This window comes from Dipodomys spectabilis, unplaced genomic scaffold, assembly GCF_019054845.1.
Source record: "Dipodomys spectabilis isolate Male_0828 unplaced genomic scaffold, ASM1905484v1 ptg000137l, whole genome shotgun sequence".
NCBI classification, from domain to species: domain Eukaryota; kingdom Metazoa; phylum Chordata; class Mammalia; order Rodentia; family Heteromyidae; genus Dipodomys; species Dipodomys spectabilis.
The window spans coordinates 12,099,407-12,111,413 of record NW_024870814.1 but is presented as its reverse complement, the minus strand read 5'-3'; the positions used below and the strand labels follow the sequence as shown (position 1 = coordinate 12,111,413).

Genomic DNA, 12,007 nt, shown 5'->3' with positions numbered 1-12,007 from the left:
TTTGTGTTCTAATTGTATTTTAGGCATGAGGTCCTAGTCTGCTGTATGGCTACTGAAGATCTTCTCCCAGTTTGTGGACTTTCTATTGATCTTGCTTGCTATGCCCTTTGCCATGAAGAAGCTCTGCAGTTTAATTCAATTCCATTAATCCAAACTTTCTTTGATTTGTTTTGTTTATAGTTCTTTTTAAAATTTTATTTTCTTATAAAGATGCTGTACATAGATGTTATGGTTATATCAGTATGTGAGTACATTTTTTGTTGACATTGTTACCCCCTTCTTTGTTTATTCCCCCCCACTATTCCTTCCCTTCCCTACTCCCCTACTGTCCATTCCCTCTCACAGCCTCCCCACTTACCCCCACCCCAAAGTTTGTAAAGTTCATTTACAACATAGCATCTTGAGAATATCATTGTTGCAATGGATCATCCTGTGTCCTTGTTTCAGCATTTTGTTACTCCCCTTCCCCTCCCCAAATTAGATTAAATGTATATACAAGATGCAAGGTACCAAAATTAAATACAATGACAACAGGGATATGTCATAGGAGGAAGAACATAAAAAAGAAACAAACAAAGATCACATAGTACATTGAAAACACCAACAACAAAGAAAAACCTCTTTTGTCCATATCTTAACTTAACATCATCTTATATGGTCATATATACATTAATTTTGAGCTTTTCTACTCATCTAATAAGCTTATCCTAGACATAAAATAATTATTACAAACAAGGGAAATCATGGCACCTACATTTCTTTGGGTCTGGCTTACCTCACTTAATATGATTTTTTCCAAGTCTTTATTAAGAAAATTTCAACATGGGCCAAGGAGCCCTAGAGTTTCTTCTATTCCTTCCTGTGATGTTTTCAGCGTGTCTACAGATGCTGGAGAGGGTGTGGCCAAAAGGGAACCCTATTGCACTGTTGGTGGGAGTGTAAACTCATGCAGCCACTCTGGAAAGCAGTATGGAGGTTCCTCAAAAGACTGCACATAGAGCTCCCCTATGACCCAGCAATCCCACTTTTGTGCACTTATCCAAATAATCACAAACAAGGCCGTACTAAAGCTACCAGCACAACTATGTGTAGCGCAGCATTATTCACCATTGCTAACACATAAAAAGCAACCCAGTTGCCCATTTGTAGATGAATGGATGAAGAAAATATGTTCTCCCTTTCTCTCTCCATATATATATGTATATGTGTGTGTGTGTGTGAGTGTGTGTGTGTGTGTGTGTGTGTGTGTTAATCATAAAGGATGACACTGCCCCATTTGTTAGGAAATGAAAAGAGTTGGAAAAAAATCATATTAAGTGAAGTAAGCAAGACCCAAAGAAATATTGGTCCCATGGTTTCCCTTATTTGCAGTAATTAGTATATATCTAGGATAATCTTATCAGATCAGCAGAAAATATCAAAAGCTCTGTACATATGACCATATAAGATGACGCTAAGTGAAATGAACCCCAAGTTATGGACAAAAGAGGTTTTTCTTTGTTATTTTTCTAGTGTAATATATGATATTCTTTTGTTTCTTTTGTAAGTTCTTCCTCATTAGGTATAAGCCCTGTTGTCACTCTATTTGATTTTCATACCCTGCATCTTGTATATTCATTTATCTAATTTGGGGAGGGGAAGGGGAATAACAAAATACTGAAACAAGGACATAGGATGACCCATTGCAACAATGATATTCTCAAGACGCTATGTTGTAAATGAACTTTACATCTTCGGGGTGGGGGTGAGTGGGGAGTTTGTGAGAGAGAATGGATAGTAGGAGAAAAACAAAGGAGGGGGTAATAATGCTTGACAAGAAATCTACTCATTACCTTCCTCATGTAATTGTAACCCCTCTGTGTAGCATTTTACTATGTATCTAGCTATGTATCGATGCATCTAACTATGTATCTTATGTCTCTATCTATCTATCTATCTATCTACCTACTATCATCAACAATCTTAAGTTTTGTTACTATAGGGTAATTATGTTCATGATAACCCAAAAAGAAGTTCATAAAAAACAACTGATGTAGCAGGGAATCATAAAACAATTAGTTGTACATCTCTGAAACTGTCTTTTCCTGAATGGATGGCTTTATAAAAGGCTAGCATGAAAAACACTTTATGGTTTCCCTTACTTGCAATAGCTAGTACATGTCTGAGTTAAGCAGAAAAGGTCAGATAAGTTGATGTTAGGGGAAAGAACCCCAAAATAAGTATTCAAATTTTTTTTCTTTCATGCAACTGTTTCTAACATATTTATAAGATGATTTCTTTGTTGCTTTGTATGTCCCTCCCTCACAATATAAGCCCTGTCTTCACTGTACTTGATGTTGGTATAATTTGTAGAGGGGAAGGGAAAAAACATATCGTTAACTAGGGATACAGGTGGACCCATTGCAACAATGAGATGTACAAATCTTTATGTCGAAAAATGAACTTTACAACTTTGGTGGGGGGGGGAGGGAGGATAAAGTAGGGGAAGGTGGGGGAGGCATATGGGAACGGATGGGACAGGGAAACAAAGAAGAGACAACAATGCTTGATAAGAAATGTACTTGTTATCTTGCCCATGTAATTGTTACTCCTCTGTATGGTATTCTCATATGTTTTTTAAAAAAGAATTAATCAGCAACACAAAATTCAAATGTTAATTTTTCTTAATTTTGTGTTATTTTTCTGATTCTCTTTTTAGTTTCCTTACGCTGTATTATTAAACAATATGTTATTTAGTTTTATCTCATTTTAAGACTGAAATTATATAAGATCTATTCTTTTTTTTTTCTTTTTTTTTGTTGTGAAAATACTGTACAGAGGGGTTACAATTACATGGTCAAGATAGTGAGTACATTTCTTATCAAGCATTGTAGCCTCCTCCTTTGTTTACCCTTCTCATCCCTTCCCATCCTCCCCCACCTAATCCTCTCCCCCAAAGTTGTAAAGTTAATTTTTGACATGACAACTTGTTCTTCTCATTGTTGCAACAGGTCCACCTGTATCCTTATTTAAACGACTTGTTTTTCCCCTTCCCCTCCACAAATTATACCGACATCAAATACAGTGATAGCAGGGGTTATACTGTGGGAGAAGGACATACAAATCATCAAAGAAATAATTTTATAATTGCGTTAGAAACAAATGCATGAAAGAAAAAAACATTTAAAATACATATCTTAGGGTTCATTTTCCTAACATCACCTTATCTGACCTTTTCTGCTTGACTCATACATATACTAGATATTGCAAATAAGGGAAATCATGGGACCTATGTTTCTTTGGGCTTGGCTTACTTCACTTAATATAATTTTTCCAAGTCTTTCCATTTCCTAACAAATGGGGCAATGTCATTCTTTCTGATGGAGGCATAGAATTCCATTGTGTATATATACCACATTTTCTTTTTTTTTTTTAATTTTATTTTATTTTATTTGTGAACATACTGTACAGAGGGGTTACAATTACATGGGCAGGACAATGCGTACATTTTTTACCAAGCATTGCAGCCTCCTCCTTTGGTTTACCCTTCACATCCCTTCCCAGCCTCCCCCCTCCCCCCCAATCCCAATCCTTCTCCTTCCCCCCCTTACGCTCCCCCCCCCCCCCCCGCACCGACGTTGTAAAGCTCGTTTTGGACATGACAACTTGTACTTCTCATTGTTGCAACAGGTTCACCTGTATCCTTAAACAACTGGTTTTTCCCCATCTCCTCCACAAGTTATACTGACATCAAATATAGTGAAAGCGGGGGTTATACTGTGGGGGAGGGACATACAAAGCAACAAAGAGATAATCTTATAAATGCGTTAGAAACACATGCATGAAAGAAAAAAAACATTAAAATACATATCTAAGGGTTCGTTTTCCTGACATCACATTATCTGACCTTTTCTGCTTGACTCATACATATACTAGATATTGCAAATAAGGGAAACCATGGGACCTATGTTTCTTTGGGCCTGGCTTACTTCACTTAATATAATTTTTTCCAAGGCTTTCCATATGGGGCAATGTCATTCTTTCTGATGGAGGCATAGAATTCCATTGTGTATATATACCACATTTTCTTGATCCATTCATCAACTGAGGGGCATCTGGGTTGGTTCCAGATCTTAGCTATGGTAAATAATGCTGCAATAAACATAGTTGTGTTGGTAGCTTTAGTGTGGTCTTGTTTGTAAACATTAGGGTAAATGGCCAAAAGTGGGATTGCTGGGTCATAGGGGAGTTCTATGTGGAGTCTTTTGAGGAACCTCCATACTACTTTCCAAAGTGGTTGAACAAGTTTACACTCCCATCAACAATGAAGTAAGGTTCCCTTCTGTCCACATCCCCTCCATCATCTGTTGTTATTAGAGTTCTTGATTTTAGCCATTCTAACTGGGATGAGGTGGTATCTCAATGTTGTTTTGATTTGCATTTCTTTTATGGCTAGGGAGGTTGAGCATTTCTTCATGTGTCTATTGGACATCCTTCTTTCTTCTTCAGAGAAGTTTCTCTTTAAATCATTAGCCCACTTATTTATTGGGCAGTTATTTCTTTGCGGATTTGTTGTTGGGGATAAGATCTATTCTGAGGAAGTGGCGCTGTAGCTCAAGTGGTAGAGCACTCGCCTTGAGCTGAAGAGCTGAGGGACAGCACCCAGGCCCAGAGTTCAAGCCCCACGACCGACAAAAAAAAAAAAAAAAAAAAAAAAAAAAAAGAATAAAGATCTATTCTTATAGGAGTTTTATTTGAATTGCTTTTAGATCCATGCATGTCATGAACAGTTCAATTATTTGCATTAATAGCATTCAAATGGATATATGTTTTGCTGTGATGTTAGTTCTAATGTAGAAAAAATTGAGATATTTGAAGTCTGTTGTGTATTCTGTTCAATTACAATGATGCTATTAAAAGAAAGAAAAACATTTTATGAACAACATGGAAACCACTATTCTCAAATCACAGGATATAAATTCATTTGGTTCTCTGGACTCAAGGCAGAACCATTTTAAGCTAGCACATTTGCACTGCTCTGGTCAGGTAGGCCTTATTGTATCCTGGACTTATTGAAGACAATAGCTATGTACTAAGAGAAGGAAATCTGCCAGCCTTGCTGCTGTGTGTCCTCTTTTTACCCTGGCTCATGTGCATATGCCCAGAGCACTGCCAACAGCAATTAAGACTTCATGATAGGCTTCTTATTGACTGGGCACCAGTCAGTCAGTTTCAGCACACAACATGGACATGAGGGCCCCTGCTCAGCTCCTGGAGCTCCTGCTGCTCTGCTTCCAGATAAGAGAAGACAATGCCTCAATTTATTCATTATAGCCAAAGCTTCTTCAAGGAAATATTATAATAAGCAAATTATTATTCATTTTTGTATTTTCTGTGTCAAGTACCAAATGTGTTTTCCAGATGACCCAGTGCCATCTCTGTTGGCAACTCTAGGAGAAAAAAAATCACCATCACTTTCAGGGTCAGACAGGGCATTAGCAATTATTTAAATTATCATCAGCAGATACAAGAGAAATCTCCTGAGCTCCTGATATATTGAGCATCCAGGTTGCAAACTGGGGTCCCATCAAGGATCACAGGCAGCAGATCTGGGACAGCGTTCACTCTCACAGTCGGCAGCCTGCAACCTTAATGTTGCAACTTATTACTGTCAACAACATAGGACTACCTGTAACTGTTAAACAAGTCATCATATAAACCACCCAGAGGAGCAAAAGTGTAAGTCTGGCTGCCCAGATATTCCTGTTGGTGCATCCCTCCAATGACAGTAGTACTTAATGGAGATTCTGAAATTTTTCATAGAAAGAATCAGTGAAAATCTTGTCCAGCCTTCTTCTCTCTTTCCCTACTCAGCCCAGCAGCACAGACCTGACAATGTACTTGCTGTCTAATCAAAGATAGACCTATACTTACAAGGAGTCTGGAAAGTGATATCCTATTGGATTCATAAAATAAAAAGAAGCTGTTACAAATATACCAAAAAAAGTTTATACTGAATAGCTGTGGTTTTTCTGGGTAATCATCTTCTGGTCCAGTGATAGACAGAAGGAAAATAGAGAAGACTTGATATTCCTACAAAGTCCTCCCATTTACCTGATTATTTAATTTCTGGAAAGGGTAATAAGACAATACAACAAGAAAAAAATATGTATTTTACATTTCATTGTGAAATAACCTAGTGTTGGATCCATGTTTCATAATGTTTAGGGAAATTAACAAAATGTTATGAAAACCCAAGCGTAGGGTCTAAAATAGTAAAATTCTCACCAGACACTCAATTACATCTTTGTAATTTTGTATTAGCAGTATTTCCTTAGATATGCATAATGCCAAGACATGAAGTGAAATCAGGGATAAATTAGACTTTGTAAATTTGATCAATTTCAAAGCTCTAATAGACACTTTAAAGAAAGTGAAAAGACAGACAATGGAAAGGGAGAAATGGTGTGCCAATCATCTATCTGATACCAGGTTAGAGCTTCTGTAGTTTTCTCAGTGGTCATTGGAAGAGGTCCACACTAGAAGACCGATCTGAAATTTCTAGGTAGAAGTGCTCTTGTAGAAATATTAAGGACAACCCCTGCCGGTATTTCTCCAGGCTGAGAACTGATAGAGAATCATACAGGACCATGAAGAGATCACCAAGGTTGCATGGTTCAGTTGTGCAGTGAACACATCTTTACTCTCAGTTGCAAGCTGGTAAATGAAGTGAGTTCAGCAGAAATCAACATGCAGAAAGGCAAATTCTACCACCCAGTCTCATAACCCAATACAGTTTCATATCTTCAATTTTTCCAAGAAAAAGAGAAGGAAAATTATAGACAGTTATAAACAAATGCAAAAGACAAATCATTACATCTGGAAACAATTAATTAAATAGCAATCTAAACACCCAGTGAGAACAAAGGAGGATGGATATCTTAGGACAGGATCACAAGGCTCAAAAGCTATGTGCATGCAATCATATAAAGTGATCCTTGTCAAAATGGACTCCAAGAAATGGAAGTAAGAGCTTTTTATTGAACTGTTTGCATTTTTTACTTTCCTTTCTTCTTTCCTTTTCCTTTGGTTTATTTCCTTCTGTAGCTGTTTTTTTTTTTTTTTCTCTATAATCTTTGTCCTGGTGTGTGGTCATTTGGATAAATGTCCATAAGTGGGGTAGTTTACTATTTTCCTTAAAGGCAGATTTGTGTGTGTCAATTCTAATTTTGCATATCCAGTTATTTCAAAAACAGTATAAAGAAGTGCTGATTTTTATCCACCAAAGAAGTGGATACAGAATGCACTTCAGGATAATACATCCACAGCACCAAGCAATAAGGAAAGATAAATCCAGTTCATGGAAATTCCTAATAACCTTGTCCCTATGTGTCTTTCTGACCCAGACACTCCCTGTGTGTCTCTGGGTGAAGTCTTATAGACAGACTGGCCTTTCTATATTTCCTGTCACCTCAGCCTCTAGACAGTCTCCTGCTGTGAGGAGCTTCCTCCTGCAAATGTTAGTCATCCCCAAAATAAAATACTTTTGATCACTGATATCATGGGTTTTTTTGTTGTTTGTTTTTGTTTTATGTGATCAGCCCACAGATCTAACCATCCTCCCAAAATTTCAAAACTCCTGAGCCCAAATTGTTCACTCCTATTTGATGGACACAAACAACTCACTTTGAAGAGCTTCTGGCCTGACACCAAGATACCACACATGGTTCCAATCTATGGACCCAGACCAAGAACATCAGACAAAGGAGCCTGAATGGCTGAATACAAAGTATTCTCTTTAAGTCCTTCCTCCTTTGATTGCCTATGGTCTTTAGGAAAGACGTTTAGAAGCCTGCATCCCACCTGGGAACAACAGACACTCCTCTTAGGACCTTACTCTTTTTCTTGACCAGCTTGTGGTCACCATCTCTGGTGACCTTAGCATTATGTGCTAACATAGGAGAGTGCCAGCTTATGTCAGTCACCAGAGGACAGTTGCCTGCCCATATTCTCCTTTAGTTCTATAGATAGTGTACAAAAATTGAAATGGCTCCTTTCTTTTTCTGTGTGCTGGTTATGATCCTTGTACTCAGAGCCTAGGAGCCATCTTGTGCATTTTTGGCTCAAGGCTAGCTCTCTACCACTTGAGCAACATCTCCACTTGTTACATATTTAGTAGTTACACTTGGCTTTGAACGGTCACGCTCAGATCAAGGCCTCCTGAGCAAGTAACTAGGATTACAATTGTGAGCCACTAGCACCTGGCTGAAATGGCTTGTTTGGGCCCAAGAAGAATTTTGGCTAGTTTTTATAATTTCTGTAGAATTGAATTTCATATATTAAGACCAAACGCAACCAAAAGTAATGATAGTCTCTTTAAAGATTAATCATTCATTTTTGCAAAAATGGTAATATGTTTACAATAGAAATGTCTTTAAAGAATACATTGCATCTATTATATTTTCCAGCATTAAGTTCCAGTAAGTGAGGACATGACATACTTCATATTGTTATTTATTTTCCTAGAATTTGAATTTGGTATTTAGTAGTAAATCTAAGTACAGTTTAATTAGAGATCCAAAACATGTATTTTTTTCCATTTTCTTTTGAAAAATAGTATTAGCATTGTGGAATTACACAAAGGGATTTCATTAGGATATTTACAACATGAATATGATAGACACTAAGCAAAAATATAAAATATATTACTCTTCATTATGATATATGTATATGTGACACATACATATATGTCAACCATGTGTTAATAATATGTCATATACATGGCACATGCATGTCACAAACATTTAACACATGCATCATGTACATGCCACATATGTGTCAGCTGCCATACATACCCACATACACACCTCAAATGTCATATATCATGTACATGCCACACATATCATGTGCATCATATGTGTCATATAATATTCATATGTGTCATGTATATACAGATATTTGCCTATATGTAGATGTTAACATGTATATAGGCCTATGTATTTTAATAGCATATGTATATATTCTGTGTATATATTTTTTGTATATAATGTACTGTATGTAATACTGTATAATAGTCTCTCTAAACATAAACAATATATAATACTGCATTTTACATATAATATTCTTCTATTGGATTTATTATTTATCACCATTTCCCTTATTATTCATCATACATGATGGCCCTCCAACATTTACCCATTTATTTCCTCTTTATTTTTGTTAATTTAGTTTAATTTTGTTATAAAGGTAACATACAGAGAGGGGTTATATATACATATGTAAAGTAATGAGTACATTTCTTTTTTTATTTTGAAAATACTTTACGGGGGGCGGGGTGACAATTACATGGGCAAGATAATTAGGACATTTCTTAGCAAGCATTGTAGCCTCCTCCTTTGTTTCCCTTCCCATCCCTTCCCCCATCCTCTCCCCGCCCCCCCCACCCAATCTTCCTTCCTCCCTCCCCCCCCCCCCCCCCCCGCCAAAGTTGTAAAATTCATTTTCGACATGACGACTTGTACATCTCATTGTTGCAATGGGTCCACCTGTATCCCTATTGAAATGATTTATATTTTCCCTTCCCCTCCACAAATTATACCAACCTCAAATACAATGAAAGCAGGGGTTATAATGTGGGGGAGGGACATACAAAGCAACAAAGAAATAATCATATAAATATGCTAGAAACAATCACATGAAAGAAAAAAAAACATTTGAATATATATCTTAGGGTTCATTTCCTTAACATCAACTTATCTGACCTTTTCTGCTTGACTCAGACACATACTAGTTATTGCAAATAAGGGAAACCATGGGACCTATGTTTCTTTGGGCCTGGCTTACTTCACTTAATGTTTTATCCAAGTCTTTCCATTTCCTAATTAATGGGGCAATGTCATTCTTTTTGATGGAGGCATAGAATTCCATTGTGTATATATACCACATTTTCTTGATCCATTCATCTACTGAGGGGCATCTGGGTTGGTTCCATATCTTAGCTATGGTAAATAATGCTGCAGTCAACATAGTTGTGCTCGTAGCTTTAGGGTGGTCTTGTTTGTGAACATTTCTTTTTGAACGTGGTTACCCCCTTCCTCATACTCCCTCGCTCCTGAATCAACACCCTCCCCAAGTTGTAAAGTGCATTTTCAACTAGTGTTTTGTGAGTTTCACTGTGGCATTGGTTCACCCTTTGTCCTTTGTTTCACCATTTCGTCATTCCCTTTCCCTTCCCCCCAAAACATATAGTTTAAATTTAACATTTCTTCCGAATTATTTTCTATTTATTTATTTTAATTTTTTATTGTGAAAGTACCTTACAGAGGGGTTACAATTACATAGGCAAGGTAATGAGTACATTTATCAAGCATTGTTGACTCCTTCTTTGTTTCCCCTTCCCAACCCTTCCCAACTCACCCCTCTCCTCCTCCCATGGGCCCCCCCCCACACAGGCCCTGCCCTGCCAAAGTTGTAAAGTTCGTTTTTCAACATAACAACTTGTACATGTCATTGTTGCAATGGGTCCTCCTAGATCCCTGTTCAAACGGTTTGTGTTTGCCCTTCCCCTCAACAAATTATACCAACATTAAATACAATGAAAGCAGGGGTTATACCATGGGGGAGGAACATACAAAGCAACAAAGAAATCATCTTATAAATATGTTGGACAATTTCTTTCTTAGACAGGCCTTCAATCAGAATCCTCCAAATCTCAGTCTCCTAAATTGCTAGGGTTACAAACCTGATCTCTGCCTCCCAGCATCAATCTATGATTTCTATTGATCCAGCATTGGTGTTCCGATGATGGAGCATTATTCTTAAGTGAGTTGAGTTTGGTCCTATTTTCCAGAATCTGATTATTCTAGTCTCAAATGCATTAGTGAAAAGTGGGTCAAAATCAGATAGTTTCCCTGTTTAAATGATTACTGGTATGAGATTCTCACACCGTAGCAAATTATCGTCATTTAGTGAAGACCAGGAAAATGTGAGCCACAAGCTAATTGTAAACCTAACACTGTGTAGCCTGACTTGGACCCAAGGGTACTATGCTACATCATAGAAAGGGAGACAACAATGGAATCTTTCCAGGAACTGTCATCTGTTAACCTGTGAATGATCAAGATGGAAACTTTAAGTGAATGATTCTCAGTAATGTTCATCAACATTTTCAGTAAAGACTTAAAATATTGCCTGGTGCTGGTGGCTCATACCTGTAATCCTAGCTACTCAGGAGTCTGAGATCTGAGGATGGTCGATCAAAGCCAGCCATTGCAGTAAAGTATGTGATATTGTTATCTCTAATTAACCACTCAGAAAAGCAGAAGTGGCACTGCGGCTCAAGTGGTAGAGTGCTAGCCTACCCAGGCCAGGCCCAGAGTTCAAGCCCCACGAAAGGACTTAAAATTTTAACTAAATTCTTTTAAACAAGATACTATGTAAAACATAAGTGGTTTGTTATCAGAATAAATAGTTACAAAGGTAAGTAAGGTATTACTTCTTGTATTACCTCTTGGAATATATTTAAGTCATTGGACATGATGAGAACAGAGTGCATGGTTTATGGCTCTGTCTTAGCCTCTCTTTCAAGTTTTAAACCATGTGTAAGTTCCTCTTATTTAGTACATATCAGCTCCTGACATCAGAGCAGACTTCTGATAAATCCCTCAGCACAAGCATTATTGCAGAACTTGGAGTCACTATATGCTGCATAGTCACGGCTCCTCAGGTCAGCCTTTCTGTCCTATCCCTTGTCAAGTCTTTCCTGTGCTTGTCGCTGACACATCTAAGGTTCCACAACTCGCTCTGGTGCTAATAGGTGAAACAACAGCAGATCTCAAGCTATGTTGGACAGTTCATTTATTCCTACCCCAAACACAAAGGAATTATTTACAGTTATACACTGATAGTGTCATGGACAATACTAACAATGAAGTCTTGAGCACATCCAAAAAATCAGTAATCTCACTGAGCTTTTACTTTAATGAGATTGACAGACACCACAAGAACAAATACTGTTAAGATGGCTGCT

General features: G+C 37.4%; 1 pseudogene; it reads right to left on the bottom strand.

The window, feature by feature from the left end:
* LOC122116639 overlaps positions 1–12,007 on the bottom strand; it is a 1,030,500-nt pseudogene that overhangs the window by 762,147 nt on the left and 256,346 nt on the right.